A 9,721-nucleotide genomic window follows, 5' to 3' on the forward strand; every position below is an offset into this window, starting at 1 on the left:
AGGACAGACGGACCCCCTCGAGCTTACGCTATGGAGGCTTCTCACAGAGTTGCACATTCTTGTTTGGTGTGTAGGACAAAACTAGTGAGATTCTAGCCTGCTGTCTACCTAAAATAACTTTTCCAGCCTTCAATAATGCCTTGAAGCCTTTTTAGGGCTGTGGGAACCAAAAGCAAAGCATACTTCTCGCCAGCATATCTTCTCGCCCACTTGCCACAATCACACCACGGGTTTTCCCAGGGTTCCAGCAGTAAAATGCTGGCTCCCCCACTGCAGATACTGGGAAACTGGTCAGTATGTTCGAACGTAGGCTTTTCTGGCCATATTCCAGGCAGAGCAATGATGCAGGGCCTATGGGACGTGAAATGCTTCCTTTTTATGATCAGTGGAATTCGGTGGGGCCTATCCACAGACACAAAAACTGAAGCCATGAACTAAGAAGTTTTAAAGCTTCTCAACATCAGTTCAACTTTGCAATGGATAGTTTCCTTAATTTAAACTCATATTCCACTATTAACTTAAGGAATGTTTTCAATGTGCAAGTTTAAAATTTCAAAAATCTATTTCCTAGAGCAGTGGAGAAACGCTCCACTATGTTGGGCCTAAAATTCAGTGTTTCTCAATGGTGGTCTGTTGACATGTGGTCAAAAAGTTCTTCGCTGTAAATGAGTGGCCCTCACATTGCAAAACTGCTTGGTGACATAGGTTGCACAGAGTAGATGTCAAAGGAGCTAAGTTTATTTCCAGGTCTGAGCGTGCGTCCTGTGACTTTGGGCAAGTCATTCTTAATCTTGGACTCTCCCTTTCGTCATCTGTAAGTTGGGGGTGATAAGATTTGCCCTGTGTTCCTCTGTGTTGTAATAGGAATCCAGTGAGATAATTCATGTTAAAAAAAGTTTTTTAAGGGGCCAGCCCTGCGGCCTGGTGTTTAAGTTTAGTGTGCTCTGCATCAGAGGCCTGGGTTCAGTTCCCAGGCACGGATCTACACGACTCATTGGTAGGCATGCTGTGGTGGTGACCCACATGTGAAATAGAGGAAGATTGGCACAGATGTTAGCTCAGGGTGAATCTTCTTCAGGCAAAAAAAGAAAAAGATTTTTAATGTTCAGTATCAGATAAATGACAAAGAAAACTTCCAAAGCAATTGATCCTTGGTCGCTTAATTCCTATGCAGATGACATCTTCAGGGATCTGTGGTTCTGATAATCACATACTGAAAGGATCACTCCCGGGGAACTTTCCTTTAATCCCAGGCCATGAAGGAGCTGGAATTGTGGAGAGTATTGGTGAAGGAGTAAGCTCAGTGAAACCAGGTAGGAAATGGGGCCACAAAACCAAACAGTCTGCCCAAGAGCTTCCCTTGCACAGAGGACGAACTTAAAATGCAGGAACATGTTTACAGGAGAAATAAAATGGTTTGCCTCCAGCTTCTTCTAACTCATCACATATCATGGTATTAAATGTGTCCAGGGATTCCAAGAGTTGCACAGTTTCCCTGCTGTCATCTGGAGCAACCCAGAGGGGCAGTGGCTGAGCCAAGTGTCTATCCATAGCCAAAGGAGAGCTGAGGTAGGACCAGTGTCCTTCTAACAGACTGAAAGCCCCTTAGGGGCAGGAACTGCTGCTTATATATGTTTGTGTCCCCCACATGCTTAGCACAGTGCCTGTCCCACGGTTAGAAGGCACTGAATGTTTGACAAGTGAATGCAGGTTCTAATCAACTAGAACATAGGACTTCAATTTTCATTGACAGGAGGATAGCTACATTTCAAAGAATCAAAGAAGCAAGTACATGCTCTTCCCCAGGCATTTCAACAAGGATCTTGGCATAGCTGTTGTCAGCGTGTCTGAAATGCTCAGAGTGGGTAAGAGCAATCACGCAGATCAAGACAGCCCAGAAGCTCACAGTTTGGAGCCAGGCACACGCAAAGAGCTGTAAGCAAGTGCATGGTCAGGACATGCACGAAGCCGTCAGCAGGGTGCTCATTCAGTGAGTGGCTCTGGAGCGCCTGCCGTGCGGCGGACATTAGGCATAGTGGGAGGGACCGAAGTCAAAAGGCACGGTCTCCACATCTCCGAGAACGTGATACGAATAGGAAGGACAGATCCTCTACGCTCTCTTTGACTAGAAAAACCCCAGTGGACGTTTTGTGGAAAATGCTGAGCGTTTGAAGGGAAAGGACAAGAGAGCAGAACTTCTCCTGAGCTTGAGATCCAGTACCTTTGGAAATTTTTAGGGCCACTGGAGCTAGGATATGCCTTATCTAAACTTAGGAGAGATTTCTAATGCCATCTAAGCCCTGCAAGAGTCCAAAGGCAAGTCGATTGTGTGTTATAAAAATTTGTAAGGATCGAGATAAAGACAACGTTGTAGGCCTCTCACCAGGTCTTTGTAAGTCTGTGATGACCGTGTCGATTAGTTATCTTCACCCTAGAGCCCAGGAGGGCCAGCTAATGACCAGATACAAACATACTCAACATCCTCTCCAGAACTCTGACACCTAAACCCACCCTCTGTTGTAGGTGTTCCAGAAGCAGCCTCACTCTGCAGGGAGAGCGATTCCTTTTATTCTGTGAAGTCTGCCAGTCTTAGAACTTAGACTCACTGGAGAGAGCATGCCAGAGGCCTGCTGCGGGTCAGCGTGCCATCCCGGGGTGGGAGCTCAGTGAAAGAGCCATCCTGCTATCTAGCTGGGCCACCTTAGGAGGCTGACAGCCACTGTGGGAATTTAAACCCTTCAAATGGCAAACAAAAGGGTCAAGCCAGAGACCTCGCTAGGGTTCATGCCTGGTTTTATTATTCACTTTTCAGAGTCAGCGGAAGCAGACCTCCAATGATCCACCCAGCAGGGAATCTTGCCACATTTTCACCCTTCGCCCAAAGAAAAATGGAATTTCTGAAACCTTGTTATATGGCTTCTCCTTCACAACAACCATGGGCAATATTATACTGGCTGCCGTAATCTGTCCACAGCAAGTTTTCTAGCCGTCCTATGAATTCTTCATAAACATGCTATTGTGTTTCTGTTCCAATGTTATATTAAACTAATGAGCACATTATTTTTTTCCATATGTAGGAGACAAAGTCCTCACACTCATTGTTCCACAGTGTAGAGAATGCAATTCCTGCTTGGCCCCCAAGGGAAACTTCTGTGAGAAGCAAGAGTGAATAGATTTGCCCCTGACTCTCATTAAATCGCTTATGTCGGGCAAGCATCGCTCGGCAGCTAAGAGTGCTCACTTTTCTCTTTACAACTGCATGCATCTGTGCCGTTGCCTGTGCCTGCGTCTGTGTCACCGCGGAATAGCATTCTACCTTCTTCTGGATTGATGCTGGATGGGACTAGCAGATTTACCTGCAAAGGACAAAAGATTTATCAAGCTTTCTGCACAAGCACGTTCACTGAATACACTGTTGTGCCTGAGATTGCAGTGGCCAAAATCGATGACGCTGCTCCTATGGATAAAGTTTGTCTCCTAAGCTGTGGGATGCCTACAGGCTATGGGGCTGCTGTTCACTCGGCCAAGGTGAGAGAGCTGCCTGTGTGTTGGTGTGTGCCATAGAGATTTGCCTGCAAAACATCCAAACTAGGCCAGATCAGGCCAGATGTTTCAACCGGTGTATAGTTTCAAAAGGCTCAATGGTGCAGTTGATTTGTTTATTTTCCTAGTTACACATGTGTCCTGTCCAGGTGTGGTTCCTAATACAAACATGTCTTGTGGACTTGCAGGTCACCCCGGCTCCACCTGTGTGGTCTTTGAACTTGGAGGAATCGGCTCGGCCATCGTCATGGCCTGCAAAGCCTCTGGTGCCTCTAGGATCATCGGGGTTGACATCAATGAGGGGAAATTTCCCCGGGCAAGAGTGCTGGGCATCACTGACTGTCTCAACCCTCGGAAGCTCAAGGAGCCCGTCCAGCAGGTGGTGGTGGAAATGACGGGCTTTGGTGTCAACTTTGCTTTTGAGGCCATCAGACTTGTTGAGACCATGGTATGTGGGCTTGGGGCGCGGTGAGTAGATGCTTAATGGGTGGGCACACGTTAAATATTCTCATGTAGGTAAGTATAAACTCTCCTGAATATACCTTTTGGAACTGAGGGCCCCAAATCTAAAAAGAGAATGTAAATTCATTCGACAGCATTCATTTTAAAAGGAAACGCCGTATACACTTAAAGATATGTCATTATAGTAAACAACGTTTAAACATGCTAAAGGCCACAATAGCAGTATTCCCTTTTCTTTATTCCTAGCTCTTTCTTCATCTGTGCTTTTATATTTAAGTACGAACATTGTTTACTTCACATATGATAGGTACGTGTGTCCTGTATCAAAATCATCAATTCATTTGAGAAATGAGCTCCAATGCACCAATGTGTTAAGTTCTAGGGATGCAAGAATGAGTAAATAGGCACCGTATTTGTGGATTTTCCGGTTTAGAAGAGAGAAGGTAGGCATTCACCACATTTCAGGGTGTGCCTAATGGACTCTGCTGAAGAACAAAGTAGAAGGAGTGACAGGTAACAGGAAAGAGACAAACAAGGCACAATGGAGGCAAGGGGCAAGACACACACACACATATATATATTTGTTTTGTTTTGTTTTAATAGAAATGAGCAGGACAGAGAGTCGTGGAAAGTGAGAGAGTCAGGCGAAGAATACAGTGTGTGGCCTTCGAGACAGTAGGAAATTTTATTTAGTAAACACGTGGCACTTGCCATGTGCCAGATAGTTTTCTAATGTTTTAAGAATGATAAATCGCTTAATCCTCATAACAACTCTATGAAGTAGGCAGCATTCCTCTTCTTACGAATGAGGAAACTGAGGCATAGGGAGTTGAGTAACTTGCCTGAGGTCACATGGCTAACAGTCTGTGCTCTCTACCACTACACTCTACTGGTTCTCTGATGAGATCCCGTCACTGGTGGGGTGGAAGCGGAGGTTGAAGCAGCCTCAGCCCAGGGAGGGGTTCGAAACTAGGAGCTCCATGACTCGCTCCAGCTGTGGCGGGAGCTGTTGGGATGCATGTGAATGTGCTCATGGTTGATGTTCTGCTTCTCAGATTGCTGCTTGGAATCCTGCCACCTGAGCTACGGTGTCTGTCAGATCATTGGGTTGGCTCCATCCAATTCACAGCTTTCCCTTGGAGCACTGCTGGTTGTCTCTGGGCAGACACTGAAGAGCGTGTGTTTGGGAGGTAGGTCAGCGAACAGAAGCGATCGGTTGGCTTCTCTTGTGAAAGTTTTTGCCAATTTGTGGAAACATACAGGTCAGTATTCCTCTCCTTGGGGAACAGCTCCAATGGTTGAAGCCTCCAAAGACTGCTCCTCCGACGAATGGGCACATTTTATAAAGCAATATTAGTTAATTTCATTAAATGGGTTTTTTAAGTTTAAATAAAATTTTTACCTTCTGCAAAATAGTTTTTGGTTTGTTCCAGCATTTGGAATATTTCAGTCAGCTTCGGTTCTGCACTGGTGGGTCAAAGCTTAGTGTACAATTTCAACAGCAGTACCTTTTGGGTGATGATATGCACCAGCCTGGTGTGTCAGCACTGGTTTTTGTCTTCCCAGAGAAGCCCTTGTGTCTGAGAAATATCAACCAACAGCTTTAGTAAATTAACATTCCCATCTCTGCCCACTCTTCTGATGGTAACTTCTCAGGCCATCTCTGTGTGTTTGAACAGAGAGACAGTTCTACAATGGTAAGCCCTGGAGATGGGTGGGAGACTCCTAGTTTAAAGGGCCATGTTGCAACACAGTAATGTGTGAATATTGACCCCATTTTTCTCCAAAGGAGTTCCAGGTAACAGAACTGTCTGTAGCAGCCACACTTAGCAACAGCAGTCGTTGGCTTCTGATGTACGAATGAATTATCTTTCACGTTCAATGGCAATTTTTCAAAGGAATACTTTCTGCATCTCCATGACGTATTTGATTTATTTTTTGATTTGGTATTTCTCAAATCTCATTACAATGGCCTTTTTGTTTTGCAGGTTATAAAACCAGAGACTGTATTCCCCAACTAGTGACTGATTACCTGCAAAATAAAATTAACATAGATCCATTAATAACACATCAGCTGCCTTTTGACCAGCCCCACAAAGCTTTCAAGTTGTACCATGCTGGAAAAAGGTGAGTGTTTTATTTGATGATCTGTACCCTGAACTCACAGAGAAACTGACTCCTTAAGCATTTCCCAGTGGTTTTGTGAGAAAGACATGGCTACTTGGACCTTCAATATCTTCCGCACGCTCCACCTTATTTCCTGCTGTCGCCAGGATGAGAAAGAGTCTTCCCTGCAGGCCCCTCTTTGGGAAAGAGCCACATCAACCTGTTTTGGAGAAATGTTTAAGAAGTCAGTATAGCGCTAAGAACTACCCTACCCCACATGGGCCATTATGTCTTCTTTTCCTGGTTAGAGAAATGGTCCAGAATAAATGAGTTCACGTCACTGGAGTCATGAAACCTTGAAAGAAATCTCACAGGCAGAGGTTTAGGCTCCATGCAGGGCAGAAGTTCTTTCTAGATCAATTCTGACAGACGGGCAGATGCTTCAGCCAGCACACGGCAGGGATGGAGCGTCCACTTGATGTGTTCGTTCACTCCTTCAATGTGTATTTGGCGATGGTGCACTGTTTGCCAGGACCATCCTAAGTGCTGGAGACAGTGGAGAATAAGCAACAAGCAGTAAACGAAGAATTACTCCTGAAAGGAATACTTTGATTTTCTCAGTCGGATCCCAAGCACGTCACCCTTTCATATTCTCTCCCCCAACTCTATCTACATCCTTTGCTTGTTTAGTGATTTTTTTGACATTTTTAATCTGAGTCTTTAAATATACCCTGCTATCCCCTGTCGATTTTTACCTTACATGTAAGGCCATTTAAATCAGGAATTAAGAGCCAGGAAAACGCATCTGAAATTTTAGAAACAGATCATGGAGGGTGGGGACAGGGGATCTAGCAGGCAGTAGACACATTGCAAAAGGAAAGGAACCAAGGAACCCATGTTTTCTCCCATAATCAGACATGGGGCTACATTCTGGGGCTGACAGAAGCTGATCCAAAGCTATCACAGAAGGTTTGAAGTCTCTGTGATCATGCAGCCAGAGGGAATGGTGCTCAAAGCTGACGCCTTCCTCTCACAGCTGATGTTGGGTCCTACTTTCACGAGTCAATATGGTGAAATTTTGTGTGGGTGAACTAGGGTGAACGTGGAGGTGGCGGTGGAGATAGGTAGGCAGTGCAGTCTCTCAGGATACGGTGCATAGTTGCTTTGCTGAAATCACTGTTTCTCAAGCAATTCAATCATTTCCTTATTGCACTTTTATGTTTCAGCATCCGCTGTGTTCTGCTCTTCTGAGATCCCACAGGATAAAAGGGGCAAGGGCATCCTTGGGGACTTCCTTCCTTTCCTGTTTCACCTTCCTGATTGTTCCAGTGCAGTGGAAAGAGGAACAACAGAGATGGAAATACAGCAAGATGCTGCAAAATGAAATTTTTATCTTGAATGTAATTATAACAAAATAACTTCTCAGAGAACAGTTCTTGTATGATTCATTCTGTGACATTCAAAAGAGAAATGATGGGGATTAATTGATGATATTCTTGCTACAACCATCAACCCAACTGATTTCTGTCATGAGTCCAGCAAAGTTGTCACTGAGTTGCCCCTTGTTCCCATCCTCAAGGTACCTTCATAATATACAGATTCCTCTGTACCTTAGATGCCTCTCTAGGGTTTACGTGATGATTTTGCTGCTTGTACAACACGCCAGGGGCTCATAAATCTTTGGAAAGCTGTCTCAGGACACAGCCACTTTCTATCCTAAGGTCTTCATACCATCCTATGCTTCTACCCATTAAATGTTGAGGCATGGTTCCCATCTACTTTCAAACACGAACACATTTGGGAATTCTTGCCACCTCCAGCCCTAGGGAGCACCTATAGGACCCTCTCAGAGGAACTCATCCGTATTGACAACCCCATAACTTCCTTTTCAAATCTTCTCTTTTCACCAAACCAGTATAAACAATTCCTCGTTGGGGTTGGGAGAGTGGGAGAAGAGGGAAAAACTTAGCTCCTCTTATCCTGCTTTTCTTCTCCTACTTTTCATGTGTCCTTGAGTCATTTCCATTCCCCTAATCCTTCAGCTTTTGAAACAGAAAAGCCAAGAGGAGAAGTCCTTTGACTATTCTCTTTCAAGTGCAATATTCCTTCCTGAGATCTGAGCCCAGAATGGCCAGTTCACTTAATGGGGGAAAGTCCAAGAATTAAAGAAAACACATGAAAATTTTTTAAAAGTGTGTAATTCAAATATGATCCTGCCATTCTAGCTCTGTCATCATAACAAGCCCTTCCTTCTATGAGTACCAACTGCCACATTGTAAAATGGGGAAAATAAGAGCAAGGATGTACGATGATTTTTAAGACTGGAGATCACATGTATAAATGTAGAAATAAAAGAGAAAATCTCTAAAACTTTCAAGGAATAACATAATTGGGATTTAAAGAGAGGAAAAAGATAAGGCAAAGGACATTTTAAAATAAGAAATTAAAACTAAAGATTAATGGTAGAATTAAAACATTTTAGGGGTCGGCCTGGTGGCATAGTTGTTAGGTTGGCACTCTGCTTTCGCAGTCTGGGGCTCACGGGTTGTGATCCCAGGCACAGACCCACACACTGCTCATCAGGGTATGCTGTGGTGGCGTCCCACATGCAAAATCGAGGAAGATTGGCACAGATTTTAGCTCAGGGACACTCTTCTTCAACAAAAAGTAAAAAATAAAACATTTTAAAGAGTAAAAAGACAAGTAAGACTAGGAGGAATTAAGTTCCAAAAGAATAAAATGATAACTATTTGAAATAAAGTATAAAAGCTATGAAAGTTACCTAAAATCATGAGAAAGAAAACAGTAATACAATGCATTCTTAAGAAAACACAAATAGAACAAGAAAAGATTCCAGAAGCAGAGATGCATCTTTATCAGGAGTTTGAGGTTGGAAATGCTGAGCCACCAAGGACCATTTCCCAAGCTGGAGGACCTTGCGCTTGTGGAGAAGCTCTGGAAGCAAACACAGGAAACCAACAGCAGGGCCAGGAGCAGGAAGCACTTAGGCAGGGTGGTCCCTTGGCCTTCTCTGAGAGCCTCATGACCCCAGACAGGACTAAAGAGCCATCAAGTTGAGCCTATTGTCCCCAAGTTACGCAGCTCCCCTGTGGACTTCAACAGAGACGCACATCCTTGGCTTGAGACAAGTGGGTGAAGGGGGACATGGGGAGGGGGGGAGAAGTTGCATTCACTACACTCCCTTCACTCAAAATTGAATGTCAGAGAAATTTAAAGCTTAGACATGAAAATTAAATGGTAAAAGTACTAAGTTATGGTAAAGGTAAATTCTTTTACAACAGTATGGTACAGAAGGCTATTCTCAGCTTGACACTGAAGGTAGAAACCATGAAGAGAAAGCTTAAATATTTGACCACGAAAAAATTAAAACTTTGGTTTAGAGGGAAAGGTCATAAATGAAGCAAAAGATACAGGAAAAAGTGGGAGGAATTATCTGAGACATATGTAACAAATATTCATGTTATATAAGAAATCTTGATGCATAAATATTACTTATAAATAATTTAAAATGTGATAAATCTCCTAATAGAAAATTGAACAGAAGTCATTAATAAGTAATTTGCGAAATAAACAATACTAAGTAAAATAA

The 9,721-nt window shown here is 43.7% G+C and overlaps 1 long non-coding RNA gene across 1 annotated transcript; it reads left to right on the forward strand.

Annotated features, from left to right (window-relative positions):
• Positions 1-2,672: 2,672 nt before the first annotated feature.
• LOC138923435 (uncharacterized) lies at positions 2,673-7,541 on the forward strand. The gene is made up of 4 exons (XR_011437035.1): positions 2,673-3,528; positions 3,732-5,195; positions 5,994-6,132; positions 7,338-7,541. It is a non-coding gene; the product is annotated as an uncharacterized lncRNA (long non-coding RNA).
• The last annotated feature ends 2,180 nt before the right edge of the window (positions 7,542-9,721 follow it).

Source organism: Equus caballus, chromosome 3, assembly GCF_041296265.1.
Source record: "Equus caballus isolate H_3958 breed thoroughbred chromosome 3, TB-T2T, whole genome shotgun sequence".
Taxonomy (NCBI): Eukaryota; Metazoa; Chordata; class Mammalia; order Perissodactyla; family Equidae; genus Equus; species Equus caballus.